The sequence below is a fragment of the Rhodnius prolixus genome, unplaced genomic scaffold (genome assembly GCF_049639745.1).
Source record: "Rhodnius prolixus isolate KJV_2025 unplaced genomic scaffold, Rpr scaffold_10, whole genome shotgun sequence".
Classification (NCBI taxonomy): domain Eukaryota; kingdom Metazoa; phylum Arthropoda; class Insecta; order Hemiptera; family Reduviidae; genus Rhodnius; species Rhodnius prolixus.
In genome coordinates, this window is record NW_027411615.1 from 28,401,549 (window position 1) to 28,421,467 (window position 19,919).

Below are 19,919 nucleotides of genomic sequence, written 5' to 3' on the forward strand. Positions count from 1 at the left end.
TAAGTTTTATGAGAGAAGAAATGAAAGTCATGCTATTTCCATACTCAGAACTGTAACTATTTTTTGCCTTTTTAAATAAAAAAAACTGCACATCCTTTACCAAAAACCGCAAAGCCGGTTGCGGAACTCTGAATAAGATAACCTCTAAGAAGTCTTTTTTACGAATAAAATTATTACTAGTAGAGCGCATTATGTAGAAAACTTTTTCAGTCAGTTGTAGTTAAAAGATAATTTAAACTTTTAAAAAATTTTGGGAATTTATTCAATCTACAGGTCTCACTTAAAATAAAATATATAGCCATAATTTACCTTCTAATATAAATATTTAGTAATCTGTTGAAGTAACCCAGGTGGACTTTAAGGTATGCATTTTAGTTTCAGCCCAACCAACACACGAACAGATTCTAATCGTGGAGACAGAATCCCCATGGGTAGCATAACAAGCAGTTGAGAAGCACTTTGCGGTAGCTCAGCAGACGCGCCCAACATGCACAGCGCAGCTTCTAAAGAGAGTGAGAATGGAGCCCGGTAGACGGCAAGAAAGAGCAGCCATCATGGTACGCTTTAATAAACCATCCTCGCGTCCAATAGCAGCTTTCGGTACAGTACTAACGCAAATTCATGAACACAAACTGTAATGAAAGTATATAATTATTTAAATAAGTCCAATTTAGTGCTTCAATTTAAGAACGAAGCAATCTAGTAGCATTACTGGGTGGGATAAGCGATAAATTGAAGTAAACTGGACGGGGAATGATGCTACGGTGAAGTTGCTTTGAAATTTCCTTGTTTTCATTCGACTATGTACACGATTAGTCTTAAGGATACTGTCTTCTTTAATGTCAATAGTTTAAGCATACTCCTACAACTATTCAAGGTTCTTACTCGAAAAATTCCCCTCAAATTCCAAACATTTGAATCATACAGAATTCATAACATACTATTTAAATCCTCCTACATTACACTGAAGTATAACCACACAAAAAAATCTTTAAATAAATTAATAAAACAAAAACGAATCAGTCAGGTTCCAAAAGGTTTACCAATTTTAGTAAAAAATGCTTATTGTGTGCGATTTTTCTTTTTTTGGAATTAAAGTGGTTATGCACCTAAAGATCAATTATTAAAAACTATTTTTTCCATAATCAGGGATGATTAAAACGGATATTATCGGTGAAATATCAAAATCGATAATCTACACGTTTACAGTACCGTCTCGCACTTAGTTGAAAGTTAAAAAATGATGATGCTAGAGAATAGACTATTAAAAATAGATTTAGACCAGAGGTTCTGAAACTAATTTCGTCTACCGCCCACTTTGAGAATAAATTATTTTCTAGCGCCCCCCTCAAATTTTTAACTATACATCTTAAAAATCACAATCGCAATCATTACTTTAATTTTAATTACAGCGCACCATATGAGTCTTATCCTGTTCCTGAGTTCAAACTTACATTTTAACTGAGACTGTTCTAATGAGAGCAATAAAACGGCAACTTTATAAATAATATTTAGAAATACTTTTAAATCAAACAATTCAATTTAAATTTTGAAACTAATGTGAAGGATGAATCTGATGTTTTTTTAACAAGTTTGTTAATATCAGGCGCGAATTTACTCAAAAACAGCCGTAACTCACCGCGTTCAGTAACATGCAAGCGATTTCTCTTTCTAGTTGAGCAGCGTTACCACAGCACTAAATCCACGTTCACACAAATACGGCGATTGGAATGCTACCAAAAAATCGTTGAATAATCGACCACAATCCAGGGTACAATTGCGGGTTTGGCTTTTGCGATCAAAATTAACCAAAAAACGAAATAATCGATGTAGTGAGGTAGGCAGATTTTGATTTTAGTTTAAAATATTAGAAAAACGCAAATCAGCCCCCCCACCTAAACCTCTTCAACACTCCCCAATTTTCTTTAGGCCCTTTACCGCCTCCACTGTAGGCCTCCAGCGCCCTCAAGGGAACGTTATCGCCCACTTTGAGAGAGAAAGACTGGTTTAGAGTCCATTGTTTCCATCAATACCTTGTTCTGAGAAGTTTTTTACATTAAGTACTCTATGCCAAACTGGTAAGCGGTCATTGAGATACTCTCAAGTCTTTGTAAGGACATCCTTGACTTTTCCATTAAATCCTTAGCCTTTTTTTTTACTGCATAAACCTTTACTGTGAAAAATTTGTAATTCTGGAAAAAAATTAAAATTAAAATTAGAAAACTCTGAACTCTGAACAGGGTCCTAGGTTCTTTTTGCTGTAATGTGACTTCTGAGCCATTCACAGCTCCCCTATAGTCTTCGTATTGCTGAACACCTCCTCGCCAGTCCGGTCACCATGCTGTTATACTCTGAGAAGCTATTCTTTTCATTCCTCGTCCAACAGTTGAGAGCCCTTTGTCACTAATCCCATTGTTGTTACACTCTACCTCTTTTCATATTCAAAGGTTCTTCTTTCTTTCTGTTGGCCTTCAGCTTTCTTACTCCTCCTTCTCCACCCCGCATCTTTCCTCTTACAACCATTTCTCTCTTTCCTTTATTTTGTTCCCCCAGCAGTCCTTTCAATATTTTTTTTTGCGATAGTCATTGAAAGCAGTTATTATTAGAATCTAAATAATTCACTTTAACACAATAAAGTGTAAATTGGATCCTCTTTGATAATTTTGATGGCCAACTCTTTCTTTTTTCCTTATTCAATTATTGGAAAAATTTGTTTTCATTTTTGGAAATAGCATCGCTTTCAAAAGAGAAGAAGAAGTAACTGAATAGTCATCTTCTTTTTCATTGTGCTAAAGTTACTCCCAAGTACAATTATAAGTAAAAGCTAAGTTCGAGTTAAAGAAAAAGGACGATAGAGTGGAAAAAGGACATAGTTTCAGACACTTGCTTGAGTTAAACTTAAACACAAGTAGATAATTGGCAAATTTTCTTATACTTTAGTTCCAAGTATTTGGAGAAGAAGAAAGAATCTGGAACTACAGCATCTATTCCAGGAAGAAGACATTGTAAAAAATAATTAGGCTTGGCAGACTAAGATGGGCAGGCCATGTGGCAAGGATGTCTGAATTGGAAACACCCAGATGGCTTGTGCAAGAAGATGTACACAGAGTCAGGAGAGTGGGCAGACCTAAATTGAGATGGAATGATGAGGTAGAGACCTGCTGAGGAATTGGAAGGTTGCTGCAATGGTTAGGGAGGACTGGCGAAAGCGGATTGAGGAGGCCAAGGCCCAGTAATGGGCTGTAGCACCAATAGTAGTAGGAGTTCCAAGTATTTACTTGTGTTTAGAATCATTTTACTGATAGAGTTGCCCATAGCCCAAAATATTCTGTTAGATCTTAATTAGATGAAAAAAAAAAGGTATTGTGTTAAGAGTAGACCGCGGGACCATCTTCCCTTCAATCTTCTTGGTGGATCACCTAGTGTTGCAGAAGAAGATAGTTGTTCTATTAGAGGGTTAGGATGAGCTACTGTAGAGGAATGAAATTTTGAGATAACGAGTTTTCTCAAGAACTTTGACGAAAGGGATTTGAAGATCATTATAGATGGTGAGGTTAGAAACATAGAACGGAGCAATCGAAGTATTTTAATCGTGGAGAGTACGTTTAGTCGAACCCCATACTTCGATGCCTAATGACCAAAGAGGTCGCAGTAACCAGTTGTCAGTCTTTTGTTATTTTAAGTTGAATTTTGATTGTTTGTCGAATAGTCTCAAGTTTGTAGCGTTTCTTGCATTTACAGTTCATTATGGGGATTTCTAACGTTTTTCCCTGGTACAGTCCAAGGTAGCGAACTTTGTAGGAGTTTGGCTCATGAAGATGGGAGGTAGATTCAAATTGTAAGCACTATACATTCATTTTGATTTGCTAACGTTAGATTTAGTTCGCCATTTGTTAAGCCAGAACAGTTTTTTGGGGGGCTTTTTTTTTGGCATTGGCTTTCGCCATACAGCCAGCATCGTCTAGGTGCTTATCACTAGAATATCACTCACTCTCCATTCTTACTTATAAATACATTCGCTTCACTCATTCATCCCTCTACTATATACACAACTATTTACATAAACCTTACAACTAATGGATGGATCAGTACTCTATATTCCTGCCATCCTTATAGCTTAACCGAAATTAAAATCACGTAATCCTTCTCTAATCATTTTCTTTCATTCATTCTAATCGGCTATAACTTTTATATACATTCATATTTCAGGCGCCACGGTAGCCGAGCGGGTTAAGAGGCGAGACCTGCAAAGCTAATAGGCATTGTGGTACTGGGTTCGATTCCCGGTCTTGGCCTTGGATTTTATTTAATGGTTAAATGAGAAATAGTAAAGTAGGTTAGCTAGTCGCCTCCGTCCACGACACCTAGTAAATGGTAGTTGGACGTTAAGCCCTGCCTGAAAAAATAGGCGATTACTTTACTTTACTTTACTTTACATTCATATTTCTTTACTAGCTCTGCTACAGATTTAAGCTCATAGATGTTGGTGGAGAATTATTATGCCTTCGTAGCGAAATGGTGCATCTAAATACCTGTATTAAGTCGTCAAACAATCGTTTCCTTTCTACTACATAACGTGGAAATATCATTATTATATGTTTGAAATCCTCCTTCTCATTGCAATCTACGGCAAAGAGGAGACAGGACCTTTTGTTGATCCTGTGAAGATACTATCCGCACACAGCGTGGTTCGCTCTCAGCCTGCTTATTGTCGTAACTACCCATTTATTAGTGACAGTTCGCTTAAACCATGGTTGTCTAGGTAACTGATCTGCCATAGTTTTATAGAATCTCCCTTTATACAGTAAAGGTAATTATTTTTTTCAATTTGTCAGAACAGTTTATTTTTTTAAATATTTATTTGAGTTAGTAATAAAATTTAAAAGGAGAACAAACAAATTAAAATCTGTTAAATAAATATTCTATTCTATGGGATACTAAGAGAGGAATAATAGAACTTCGAGCACAATGGATTTCCTATTTTTTGCCGGTTTCTTTTCAAGTCTAACCTCTGGTATATATATATGGGTGTGCAGTGTGTAAAACCTTTTTCTTTATGTAGTACTAATCTTGATTCACCTTTTACCAGCTTTACTGAGTTTAAAGCATTTGTAAACCATTCAGGTTAGGACAGGCTAGCGGAATGTTGGCATTTATCTTTCTGTCAGTAAAACTTAAATTGCTTTCCAAGAATGGCAAAAATTACACCTGCCGCATTTATTTACAGCCTAAATTAGTACCTCCACACTAATTAGTAATTCCATTAGAATTAACTGTATATTAAGTATTTCATCCTGTGGCCCACGTTTGCACGAATTAAAAGGATGGATAATGAATAAATTCCATTGTAAAGTTTACAATTTAATCCCAGTACACGTACCGTTATATAAGCTGGTATAAGAGTTGAGAAGAAGCAGCTCCAAGAGTGTTTAGACACAAAATTACCTCCCTGCAATGAGCTCACGCAGCAACCGGCGAACCCTAACTTACACACCCACACACTGGCTACAAACAGCTGACTATTATCTCGATACTACGAATATCATAGAGTTGCAGCTGGCTCGTTCAGACTCTCATGGCCCCTTCTTCATTATCTATATCTTCTGACCCTCCGCTATCATTGTGCCGCGTTTCTCCAAACACATTTATATTAATATGCAAGTGTACTGGGCTTTAAAGTTTCATTGTGTGCACCACTATTGGTTAGACGGGGGCCTCTCTATATTAACAATTCAGCTAATATTTAGTTCTGCCAACACTTTACTAATTGTTAATTTATATCCACTGCTAGTAGGATAGTTTTAAATAAATCTAGAATTATTAAAATCCTCTTGCAAAATTTAATTTAAATGTGTAATTATTTAAGGAATGAGAAGTTTTTTTAGGAAATTACAAGTTTCTAAATCCCTGGCCGACAGGCGGATTTAACAAACCAACCAAAATAAAGAATCACATTCATGATTAATTACTTAAGTTGCATCCTGATGCTAAACAAATCTTCATTTATATTTACAAAAGACGTATTCAGAGCAGCATACGAGGGTTAGCTGAAAAGTAATGCGCACATGCTTGCCGAGCGCGAACGAAGAGCTTAAAAAAGCGCGTGAGGTGCCATTTGGAAGTCACATTTCCCCTTACTACGTAAGCGCAGTTTGAACTCGCTGCGTTCAGCCAGTGTATTTTTAGGTAGTACGTGTGGACACGTGTACTGGTGCTATGTCACTGCTAGATAAACAGCGTGCTGTTATCGACTTTCTTTTGAATATTATGACAGGGGACGAATCATGGGTCCTTACTACACCCAGAAGAGAAAAGTCAGAGCAACACTGAATATCGACATGCGTCTTCACCTCGGCCGAAAAAGTTCAAAACACAACCGTCCCCAAAAAAAAAAAATTCTTCTGACTGTGTTTTGGGATGCTCACCAAGTTTATGTGACCGATTTTCTGGAACCAGAATACTTCTCGGTACGTACAGACTCTAAGAAACCTCCGACGTTTTCTTGTTAGAGGCAGCTTGGCACCAATAATCTTGCAATATGACAACGCTCGTCTTCACACCTCGCTCGGCGAAACTGCAGAGGCTCTGGAAAAACTGAAGTTTGAACCAATTCCACACCCTCCTTATTGCCCTCTGAGATTTTTATTTGTTTCCTCTACTCAAGAGAGACCTCAAGGGTAATTAGTACTCCTCAGACGATGAGGAGAAGGCAGCTGTCAATTCCTGGATTCAAGAAAAGTCAAAAGAATTCTTCAGTGACGGAATGAAAAGACTTGTTTCACGTTGGGAGAAATGTATTAGCGATAATGGTGACTACATTGAAAAGTAATACATAATTGTGAAGCTTAAGAATTGTACTTTAATACACTTTCTGTCCGAACTTGATAACACTTTTCTTTCCCCCTCTCCTAGCATGTGTGCATTACTTTTCAGCCAATCCTTGTAGTATCCAAGAGAAATCATCTGTAAGAAAAGATGCTTAACTTTTCTGAATATTTAGAAGTATTGATGCTACTGTCTTGTAGGAAGGATTGTCATTTAAATTAAAACTGTCCGGTAGGACAGTTGTATAAGGGTTGACCATCAAAAACTGCACGAAAAAGCGTAACGTTGAAAAACACAAAACTTTGACATTTTTTTCTCTTTTTCTATAAAAGATAAAATTCCCAAATTTTCTTTAAATCTTACTCCAAACCCTCCTTTATAACTGTAATTTTTTTGCAACCACCCAGATCTAATAGGTTTCGAGAAAAAAGTTGCTGAAAATGAGCAAAAACGGCCTTTTCAAAAAATGTTCTTGTTCTTGTTCTTCTTGTTCTTCTTCTTGTTGTTACCTTTTTTGTAAACAACGCGTGAACCGATTTTCATGAATGAGGTGTCATTCGATTCGGAATTTTATGTAGTTGTGCCTTTTGGGGGTCTCGACGCTGTACATCGAATGGGAAAGGAGTTAGCCCCCTTTATGTAAGGCCCCCTCCAAAATTATTATTACTAATTACTCTGTAAATCTTGGCCCGATTTTGATAACATTTGGTAGGATGATAGGGTTAGGGCTCCCCTACGTAACATTAAAGCGGCGATCAGCTCTTACACTTGTTAAGGGAAAGTATAGCAATCGTTGCAAATTATCGACACGTGAACCGATTTTCATGAATGAAGGGTCATTCGAATCGAAATTTTGTACAGATTTGCACTTTAAAAGTCTCGACGCCGTGCCTCATAAGGAGGGGAGCTTGCCCCACCCAAATAAGGTCCTTTCTAAAACTATTATTACCAATATTTCTATAACGCTTAGTCCGATTTTGATAAAATTCAGCCCGAATAAGTGGTTAAAGCTCCTCTACGTGGCTGTGAAGTGCCATCTTGCTCTTACACCTACTAAGAGGAAGTACTGCAATCGTTTAAATTATCAATGAGTGAACCGATTTAAATCAATGAATTGTCGTTCGATTAAAAAATCTTTCCTCTTTGCCTTTTAGGGAGAAGTACTGCAATCGTAGTTTATTTTTCTTACTCCTCTTAAAAGGAAGTACTGAAATCGCAGTTTAATTTTGCTATTTACGTACAAATACCTTCCTATGTTATTCAAAACGCTTTTTCAAAAAAATTGTTATTGAGGATGGTTTGGGGGAATGCAACTATAATCATTCTATAAAAAGATCTCTCCAGTGGTAGTTACGGTTCCGACTTAACACCTTATCAGATTATAATGATAGAATTGCTTATTCCAAATTTTAAAAAAATCTGTAAAGAAGATATGTAACTTTGTAAAATAGACAAAAAGGAAAATCTATCCAAAAGGTACAAAAATCTCCTTAACAAAAACTTACAGTTTAAAATGTTAAGTATAAGGGTTGATTAAACGCCAAAAGGTACACAAATCAGCGAGTACCCAACATTTCATTAATACTTCATTAATAGTCAAGTAATTCTGCTGCATTAATTTTCATTAATAAGTTATTTTTTAGAATTTATTAGATGTCACAGACCCTTATGCTGGCCACTTCATTTATAATATTTTTTTGTTATAATTATGATAAATCACATATATACGTACATGCATGTTAAAGTAGAAAAAGACAAAGTTAGAGTAGGCTACTGTCTTGAATTCGTCTTACCGAAATATTCGTGAGCACAAATAATACACAGATAATAACAAGTAGATTATTCAACAACAATTATTCATTTCTCAATTGTAATTTAATTTAGTCCCCCTAATTTTACTTATAGTAAAATCCTGGAATAATTAGCTGTCCTAAAAATATGCATATCTTATTTACTTTATATTACATATATACAACATTGTGGTATGAATACCTAGATTGAGAATGTAATTGAAGAAAACTATATTATTTGCGATAAAGCCAGATAATTATTACCTATTATTATAAACGTTTGACTGCTACATAAAATAACAATTGCTTTAATCGAAGAATGAACTTAAACCGACTATTTTTATTTAAAAATAAATAAATAAAATAAAATCATTAATGTAAGTTTCTTATAAAAAAAAGTTTTGAATATTTTAGCCTCATATTTTTTTTTCTTTTTAACCTGTAGTTAATAGTTTGATTATTATAAATAACTAGATATTACAGTCAATCTACAGTGCTACTTGAACATATATTTTGTAGACGAAAATGGCCAGCATAAGGGTCTGTGACATCTAATAAATTCTAAAAAATAACTTATTAATGAAAATTAATGCAGTAGAATTACTTGACTATTAATGAAGTATTAATGAAATGTTGGGTACTCGCTGATTTGTGTACCTTTTGGCGTTTAATCAACCCTTATACTTAACATTTTAAACTGTAAGTTTTTGTTAAGGTTATATAAGGAAGGCAAGGCAGAAACACATATCAGATAATCCCACTATATTCAAAGCTTAGAGCTGATGTATTGAAGCAGTTTTCAGAACTAGCGAAAAACTACCCGGTCTTGCTGACAGAAATAACACGAAGCTCAAAAGGGTTAGACTTAAATTAGAAGAACTATAAAACCACAGAAATTTTGGTTTCTATTATCTCCTAAACTAATCCATCGATTCAGGCTTTATTTTACTCGTAAATAGGGACTGATATTCTCTATAAATGTTCAAGATTTCATAATGATCAGATGAATCTGGAGCAAAATATTGAGACTTAAATTTTGATGGAGTTTAAAACTATGAAAGTTTTATCTTCCGTTATCTCCTAAACTAATCCATCGATTCAGGCTTTATTTTACTCGTAAATAGGGACTGATATTCTCTATAAATGTTCAAGATTTCATAATGATCAGATGAATCTGGAGCAAAATATTGAGACTTAAATTTTGATGGAGTTTAAAACTATGAAAGTTTTATCTTCCGTTATCTCCTAAACTAATCCATCGATTCAGGCTTTATTTTACTCGTAAATAGGGACTGATATTCTCTATAAATGTTCAAGATTTCATAATGATCAGATGAATCTGGAGCAAAATATTGAGACTTAAATTTTGATGGAGTTTAAAACTATGAAAGTTTTATCTTCCGTTATCTCCTAAACTAATCCATCGATTCAGGCTTTATTTTACTCGTAAATAGGGACTGATATTCTCTATAAATGTTCAAGATTTCATAATGATCAGATGAATCTGGAGCAAAATATTGAGACTTAAATTTTGATGGAGTTTAAAACTATGAAAGTTTTATCTTCCGTTATCTCCTAAACTAATCCATCGATTCAGGCTTTATTTTACTCGTAAATAGGGACTGATATTCTCTATAAATGTTCAAGATTTCATAATGATCAGATGAATCTGGAGCAAAATATTGAGACTTAAATTTTGATGGAGTTTAAAACTATGAAAGTTTTATCTTCCGTTATCTCCTAAACTAATCCATCGATTCAGGCTTTATTTTACTCGTAAATAGGGACTGATATTCTCTATAAATGTTCAAGATTTCATAATGATCAGATGAATCTGGAGCAAAATATTGAGACTTAAATTTTGATGGAGTTTAAAACTATGAAAGTTTTATCTTCCGTTATCTCCTAAACTAATCCATCGATTCAGGCTTTATTTTACTCGTAAATAGGGACTGATATTCTCTATAAATGTTCAAGATTTCATAATGATCAGATGAATCTGGAGCAAAATATTGAGACTTAAATTTTGATGGAGTTTAAAACTATGAAAGTTTTATCTTCCGTTATCTCCTAAACTAATCCATCGATTCAGGCTTTATTTTACTCGTAAATAGGGACTGATATTCTCTATAAATGTTCAAGATTTCATAATGATCAGATGAATCTGGAGCAAAATATTGAGACTTAAATTTTGATGGAGTTTAAAACTATGAAAGTTTTATCTTCCGTTATCTCCTAAACTAATCCATCGATTCAGATTTTATTTTACCCGTGTATAGAGACTGATATCATTAATATAGTGTTAGATAGTGTTTATAATATCATTTAGTGTGAACTGGATATTGATTGGAAAAGAAAAATAATTAATGTTCCTTCTCTTCTACTCAGATTCCTCAAAAAACCTAAACACAGTCTTTGTTAGTACTTTTTTTATAAACAGAATTCATTCATGAAAAGATGTCAGCCTTGTTGCAAGCTTTTCATTTTAATGGCATTATCTTCATTGATATTATCGTTCGTATCGTGCGTGTTTTGTATATTTATGACTGGCTTTTGTATTTTCATCCACCATGAAAGAACATTCATTAGAAAGATGTATAGAATGAGACTTATATCTTCGTTTCGTCATACACTGCACTTGATTACTCGGTAATATTATTATTACTGTCAACCAATACTACTAGTTCTGAAACTACTCCTAGTTTTAGTAAGTATAGTTCCGTATAAATCATTGGCAAAAACCAGTTCGCACGTGTTTATTAAGAGAATAGTCAATGGTTCCTTGCTGTCATTTTGCTTTTACTCGATTTAAAAGACTTTATGACCCACTACAATTTGTTCATTCATTAGCAGAATATATTTCCTAATTTTTGAAACTTTTTAAGTGAACACTTAATGCTGATTACATCTTTAAGTAGTTTTATCGATTAAGAGTTCAATAAAAGTGTTTCCCAACCTCTTCAACATCGAGATCTCCAATTTCCCCACTTGTTCAATTCATCTTGCAGCATTCTCTTCTAGTTCCTCTTCACAATGTTATCTGCCACGATGAATCCATTCCCATTATATACTTGATTAATTGCTTTTTATACAGATTGTGCTTTTAACTTTGTCCACTCAACCTAACAAAGATGGTGAATGTCCTCAATACTCAATCTTCTTTTAATACAGACATTTATTGATTAGCAAACTTTCTGCCTTTTGATTGTACATCAAATTCTACAATAAATGAATAATCGAACAAAATCGAAATTTTCTTCGATTATGAAGAATAACCACTTTCCTTAAGATGTTGCTCTACTCCTGCACTGCCTGGAGCCTGACTTGTAGTAGCAACATCAAGAAACTTCAGGACAACGCAAAACAAATTTCTGCGGACTCGCAACAGACTCTCCACGAGCACTAGAATTGACTCACGAGACTGCGTCCATTATTCCCGTACTCTATCCAAAATCATCTGCTCAAACTCCTTTCCATCCTAGACTGCCATTCCAATCCACTATGCCTACGATCCTTCGACAACATACAGACACAGAAGACTAAAGCATGTCCTACTCTAACTCTCTACACTAGCTGCAGGTTTTTCCTCCTTTTTCCCTGCATTCCAAACCTCCTCACCTAACTTTTCTCTTATTTACTTAGCTAAGAAGGTTGAAATGTTTTTTTTATACATTTATACTTTATTTATTTTATGTATTGTATATATTTATTATAATAAATATATACAATACATATTCCTTCCACTTTCATTAATTTAAGGAAATTTTTTTTGAGCTTATTCTCTTAGTGAAAAAGTAAGGCAAGAAAAAACTAGAATTTAAGGTACAGTTCTTCACACAGTGTAAACATTAAAGGTTTTGTTCCTATGTCGTTGTGCTTATGTGGTCCCTTATATTAGAATTTAGCCTATTAATAAATTGTTTCTAAAAGCAATCTAATTTTAAAATATAAATTAAAAGACATTAAAGGGGCACCAGTATAATTTAACTCAAATGAAGCGTTGCTCTTCCATTCATAGCGACCATTAACTAATCTAGAAATATCTTTCAAAATTTGTTCTTCATGTTATTCTCTAAATAGCTTTAGTTTTCTTTAATATCCACTTCTGGGTAGATAGCTTCCGACAACTCTGCAGTAGTTGGTCCAACATGTACAATAAAGCATCAACCCTGATGAGGTATTATTAATTAAGTGGTAGCTCTTACTTGTACTTCAATTAGTATAATCAGAGGCTGATGAAGCTCCTTGTTCAGAAGTCCCCCCGTCTAATTTGTCCAATCAGGTTAACACATTGATGTACACAAACTGGTAGATATATCGGTTGTTTGTGTCAGTTACAATATTCTAACATCTGATCATTTTTACAAGAGTAATAGCTATTAAATTCGAAAAAAAGAGATCGGTATTATTTCAGCAATTCAATGGCATCTTTCTATGTGGATCTGCCTGGACTTAGAGGCATCATTTAAACTATCCTTCTCGCAGAACCAGTTTCCAAAATGCTGGCCGTAGCTTCAAAATCCTCTTCAAAATTTGTAAATTCTAGTGTTGATTAGTTTTACATTCATTTCATTAGCCGATCTCCCCTCCTTATTAACTAACCCCAAAAAAAATGTGGCCTTCCTTCTGTAATTCAAATTTTGCTAGAGTTTCAGCGGTCTAATCTATACAGGGTGAACCAGAAAGTATTGTCCATGGCCTACTGTGTGTAGTACATCTAAAGTGCTCGTGAACTCGTTTTCTTGCAAAACAAACGTAATTTCTCATACAAAGATAAAAGGAATCATAGAAAATAATACACCGTTTGAAAGCCCATTAAACAAGCAATCTTTTGTAAAAAGTGCCAGCACCTAGGTCTGATAATGATCACGTAAGAGCCGAATGAGTTTTCTTGAAAATTTCGATTACTATTATTTTTCCAGCATCCGGAGGAAGATTGAGGCTGTTTGGAGAATAACTTATGCTTCGAAATGGTCTCAATTTTTAGAAAATTTATCTGTCTTTCTAACCGTGTCATCAAAATCGAATTTGGACTAAAACTTTCTGAGTAATAACATTTTTATTGGAAAAAAGTAATGATTTTAGAAAAAAACTTTAAAGTGACGTCACTCAAGAACAGAGGAAAATATGAAGTTGGCCAATACGTCATTGAACTCCACTTTAGATGTACTACACACAGTTGGCCTATGGACAATACTTACTGGTTCACCCTGTATAGACTACAATATCTTGGATTTTCTTATCTAAAACATCTGGAAATCAGTTTGTTAGACCACAATTATTAAAGTTGTAATTAATCAACAAAGAGAATGTTCAGAAAATTTGAAATAACAAACCTATCCGGTTCCTTAACAATAGAAATTCGAACAATATTTAATGGGGAATGTATGAAGTTTTTAAAGGTCAACAGAGAAGATTATTCTTAACTTTACAAAAAGGGACAGCATAAGAAATGAAGGCTTACGGAAAATGACTGGACTAAAGTAAAGTAATTGACTATTTTTTCAGGCGGGGCTTAATGTCCAACTACCAATTAGGTGTCGTGGACGGAGGCGACGGAGGTGTGAGCTGGTGCGTTGTCGTGATGGAAAAGGACTTTTTTGTGGGCCAATCGTGGGCGTTTTTCTTGCAGCTCGGTTTTCAAAAGGTCTAATAACGATGAATAATATGCACCTGTAATAGTTTTACCCTTTTCCAGATAGTCGATGAGGATTATTCCTTGCGAATCCCAAAAGACAGTCACCATAATCTTTCCGGCCGAAGGAACGGTCTTCGACTTTTTTGGCGCAGATTCCCCCTTGGCAACCCATTGTTTAGATTGTTCTTTGGTCTCAGGAGTGTAGTGATGTTTCCATGTTTCATCCACAGTGACGAAACGACGCTTAAAGTCATGCGGATTCTTCTGGAACAGCTGCAAACCGTCCTTGCAACACTTCACACGATTTCGTTTTTGGTCAAGCGTGAGAAAATCACTCGACTTCCTCGATTCAAACGAATGCCAAACACAAAGAAATAGACCGATCTGGCTGAAACTTGGTGTGTGTTCTTCCAAGAGATGCTACTAACTAAACATAACCTCGATACGCGCCAGTAGTGCTATCTCTCTGACTTTGCACGGACTTTTCAAACGACCCTCGTACATACCAAAGTTCTCTCTTTTCTGTCATCAGTTCTCACGTAATTTCCCACCTTCTGCCAATCTACATCCATATATACGAGTATATATATACACACACACGGTTCTGGCCAGTTTACACTACCACAAATTATATTTATTCGCGATCTAACTGTATTAATATCATTAAAATCTAGCAAATTTTGTTTTAAGTCTACAATTTTTTTTAATCATGAACAAGATAAATAAATTTAAGTAAGTATAAATAATTGTCTTAGAAAAATTGAATTAACTCTCATTTTATTTATGAATATATTGTCAAAATTAGTTTCCTTCTACAATATTTCTTATTGTATTGGAGCTTGTATTATTACAGGAAAAAATGTATTTGCATCCATGTAAGCTACAAATCACCAAGAAATACACATGAAGTTGGTCAACCTGCTGCTGGTTAGAATCTTGTTTTCAGCAGACCGTTTTTACTAAGAGTAATTTCTGAAGTTTCAGTTCGGGATAACTTTATTATGTTAAAGGAATCTGATTTTAGCCGTCTATGGTGATGAGGTTATTTCAGAAAATTGATGGCAAGACACTAGGAGAGACCCAACATTACGATCTGGACCATAGCTCTTAACTAAGAAGAATTCAAAGTGAAATGAAACCTTCAACGGAATATAAGAAAGGTAATTGCGCTTCAAAAATGTAAACACAGTAATATGTCCTTATTAACCTTACCAAATTAAGTTTACTTCTCTGTACGAATAAAGTATTATAGAAAAATACTTTGAAAGCCCAAAACTTCCAATAACTTATTTGCTGTTAATACTTTGCTAGTTTATCTTGAAGCCTTAAATGAATTATTGAATAGAAGGTTGTATAAAAGAAATCTCCAGGGGCTCAAAAAAAAAAGTTTAGAGTTATTACAGCTTCTCAATTCTAGAAACGACATCTCAATATCTGTAGACTTGTTCCTTTTTTTTTTTTTTTTTACTCCCTCCGTTTTCAATTCGACAGATTTTTAAATCTGCTGATGACCATTAATTTTTAAAATTCTCTTATTAAAAAACCCTATTTCCAAGACAGTCGTAATTTCTAATTCCATCCTATTCAACAGATTGCTACAAAAGTTCACAAATAAGTTTTTAAGCAATAATTTCAACTATCTATATTAGAACTATAGGCCCATAATTATTGATTACCAAGTCTATAATTTGTAATGCAAATAGATGCTGGCAGTGATTACTAATATAGCGTTCACTTAGATTGATAACAAATATAGCATATATTATTGGGGAACATAACAGATTTATTGTATTAAATTAATGCAGTTAATGTATGTGTTTTGATAAAGCAATTGTTAAATGTTAAATTACATGGAGCCTTAGTTTAACTAATAGAAGTAATAATTTGTTGTTTTCTTGGTCCAATTTACGATTACAAATATTGTTTTTAGTATAATAAATATTTTTTTATGTTCAGACTTTTGAGTTTTGTTGTTACGTATCTGTAAAGATACTTCTTCTTAGCATTTTACATCATTGAATGGTTCTAGCATCTTCAGCAACTCTCTGTCACTTCTTTGATTCGTCTCCTACTTCTCGTGAGATCTGAAAAAATATGAATTATTGAGAACTTAATTTAACAAAGTACTTTGTATTAACAGAAAATAAAGGTGGAAAATAAAGCAAATATAAGGTGTTAACTAAATACTATGTGTGACAGCGAGAGAGGAATCTGTTACAAGTTATAAGACTAAACATCTTGGGCAAAGCTGGAAAGTGCTGTGGGTTGGCAGAAGATGATATTTGCGTAAAATATAATTAGAGTTACCCCTTAATTTAAGTTACTCCATTATATCTAGGACTCTCCCAGTATTTTCCTTACAAATAAAACAAAATAATTTTCCTCAACTTCTTTTTAATGAAAAATGTTTTAAAATTAAAGTAATTTTCAGAAAGGGGGAGCTTGATTTGATCTGGTCTTGAAATTATTATTTCAAGAATTTCTTGAATATATCAATATTTTATTAAAAAACTGTATTCATTGAAAACCCGAGGATGTGTTATTCACCATGCTTCACAGTTAGTTGATTATCCCAAGATTACAATGGAAGCACGGATTTACAGGACTATGGTACAATACGAAAAGTGTGTTCAGTCCTTCTTTATGATCCTTCACTTTTATCTAACAGATTTTTTCGAATTTTGTATATTTTCAAAAATAAATAAAGCTTAGTTTTTCGCAGTATCAAACTTTTGATGCTAACACACCTTCCACTAAGCAACGATGCACATTGAGATGCGTGTGACACGACACAACGCAGAGTTGGTTTTTTTGGGGGGGGCGGGGGGAGTAACCACCAAACAAACTATTGGAATGAAGTACATTGGCAACACGTCAATAATCTGAGCTGCTCGCAGTTGAGAGGTGGCAGATTTATAGTCATTTTTTTTTTGGTGCCTCCTGCGCCACACTTTCAACTATAGTTAACACTTATTTTGACCATTTTATTTGGAGCTTATAATGTAATTGCATATTTATTGACTTGTATGGTAATTTTGTCTTGGCAATTTTTGAATGCAAATGTATTGTGCCAACTATCTGTCTTACGGAACGAATGAAATTTAAATAAATAAAATTATCTTTACTAAACAATTAGTTTTAATTGGAAATTTTAAAAATGCCTTAATAACAATAATAAAATACTATAATTAAAATAATTGACTTTATACTCGCCTGTTTAGTGTACTATAACTTTATTCTATTATTATTGCTTAATTGTATTCACCAAAATATTACTCTTGATCTATTACCTAATGAAATAGAACATATAGCACAATAACTACGAGGGTCGTTTGAAAAGTCCGTGCAGTCAGAGAGATAGCACCACTGGCGCGTGTCGAGGTTATGTTTAGTTAGTAGCATCTCTTGGAAGAACACACACCAAGTTTCAGCCAGATCGGTCTATTTCTTTGTGTTTGGCATTCGTTTGAATCGAGGAAGTCGAGTGATTTTCAAAAAAATGGACGAAAAAGAATTTCGTGTGTTGATTAAACACTACTTTATGAAAGGCAAAACGCCTCAGGAGACTAAAGAGAAGCTTGATAAACATTATGGTGACTCTACACCTTCGATTAGAACAGTTTATAAGTGGTTTCAAAATTTTCGGAGTGGCCATATGGGCACAAGTGACGCTGAACGTTCTGGACGCCCTGTTGAGATTACTACTCCAGAAATCATTGATAAAATCCATGATATGGTGATGGATGACAAAAGAGTGAAGGTGCGTGAGATTGCTAGTGCTGTGGGCATCTCGAATGAACGGGTACATAATATTTTGCATCAACATTTGGACATGACAAAGCTATCCGCAAGATGGGGGTGCCGCGATTGCTCACGCTTGACCAAAAACGAAATCGTGTGAAGTGTTGCAAGGACGGTTTGCAGCTGTTCCAGAAGAATCCGCATGACTTTAAGCGTCGTTTCGTCACTGTGGATGAAACATGGATACATCACTACACTCCTGAGACCAAAGAACAATCTAAACAATGGGTTACCAAGGGGGGAATCTGCGCCAAAAAAGGCGAAGACCGTTCCTTCGGCCGGAAAGATTATGGCGACTGTCTTTTGGGATTCGCAAGAAATAATCCACATCGACTATCTGGAAAAGGGTAAAACTATTACAGGTGCATATTATTCATCGTTATTGGACCGTTTGAAAACCGAGCTGCAAGAAAAACGCCCACGATTGGCCAACAAAAAAGTCCTTTTCCATCACGACAACGCACCAGCTCACACCTCAGCAGTTGTGGTCGCAAAATTAATGGAAATAGGGTTCCAACTCGTTTCACATCCCCCCCTATTCTCCAGACTTGGCTCCCTCGGACTACTATTTGTTCCCCAATATGAAGAAATGGCTGGCGGGAAAAAGATTTTATTCAAACGAGGAGGTGATTGCAGAAACGAATGGCTATTTTTCAGACCTGGACAAATCCTATTATTCGGAAGGGATCAACAAACTAGAGCAGCGTTGGACGAAGTGTATAAGCCTAAAAGGAGACTATGTTGAAAAATAAAAAAGGTTTACCCCAAAAAATTAAGTAGTTTTTATTTTTGCACGGACTTTTCAAACGACCCTCGTATATCTAGGACTAAAAATAGATGATTGAAAATAATCAAACTTAGCGCTTTTTTTTATAGAACGATTCACAAACTTGGGTCGCGAAAAGTTTTCTACTGAACTAGAAAGAAGAAAAAACAGTGGATATTGACAATACATTAAAAATAACTGATAATTTTTTATAACATTATAGGAAATATCATTTTATGTTCTATTTATATTACTTTTTATTACTTAATCTTATTTTATGAATACTGAGCAAGGAGCCTTTCTGTCGCCTACTAGACTGGGCTCTGAAACATATTGGACGGTTATGTAGTTTGTGAGATTCTGGTTTCGAATCTGTATGCCTTTAGTTTTTATCAACTATGACTCCTATAACGAGAACCCTGGATGTGAAAAACGCTGAGTGTATCAATGTCTTTAAATGTTAAGGCCTTTAAATAAATTACTGTCGTAAAAATACTATTACATGGCACCGTTGCAATACTAAGGTTATATGAAGTTTATAGGTTTAGGTTCAATCTAAGCCGATTTGTCTAAATAATCCTCCTCTACCAAACAACTGGTTTATCCGGAAAAGATGCGTGAACAAGTTGTTATTAAACAGGAAATGAGTGCATTGATAGAGTATTGGTAAGACTGAGAAGCGTTTATAGGAATCTGAAATAAATGGTAGGTATTTGTAAGACAGGATAGTAAGTATGTGAAACGCAGACTATCTTGACATAAGTCTTACACTAATCAACTGCAATATTTACAGACTAGGTTTAATTTACTTTTATGTTAAGTACCGTCAGTTTTCGAAATTCCCTAACAAAATAACCTTTCTTCATACTAATCGTCGCACGAAGATCGTTTTCAGTTTTCTGACCTTTACATGATTCTTCATAGATAACCTTAAACTAGTCAGTCATCAGCATGCAGTAATTAAAGTAAATAGTGTAGAATATAGCGATTAAAGACCTAAGAATTTTTTTTTATTGACGTTGGATTTGTCTTCCAAAGTTTAGGCCAGATGTTAAGTGAATATGGGTGCTATTGCAGATTGTTATTGTTATTGTTAAGT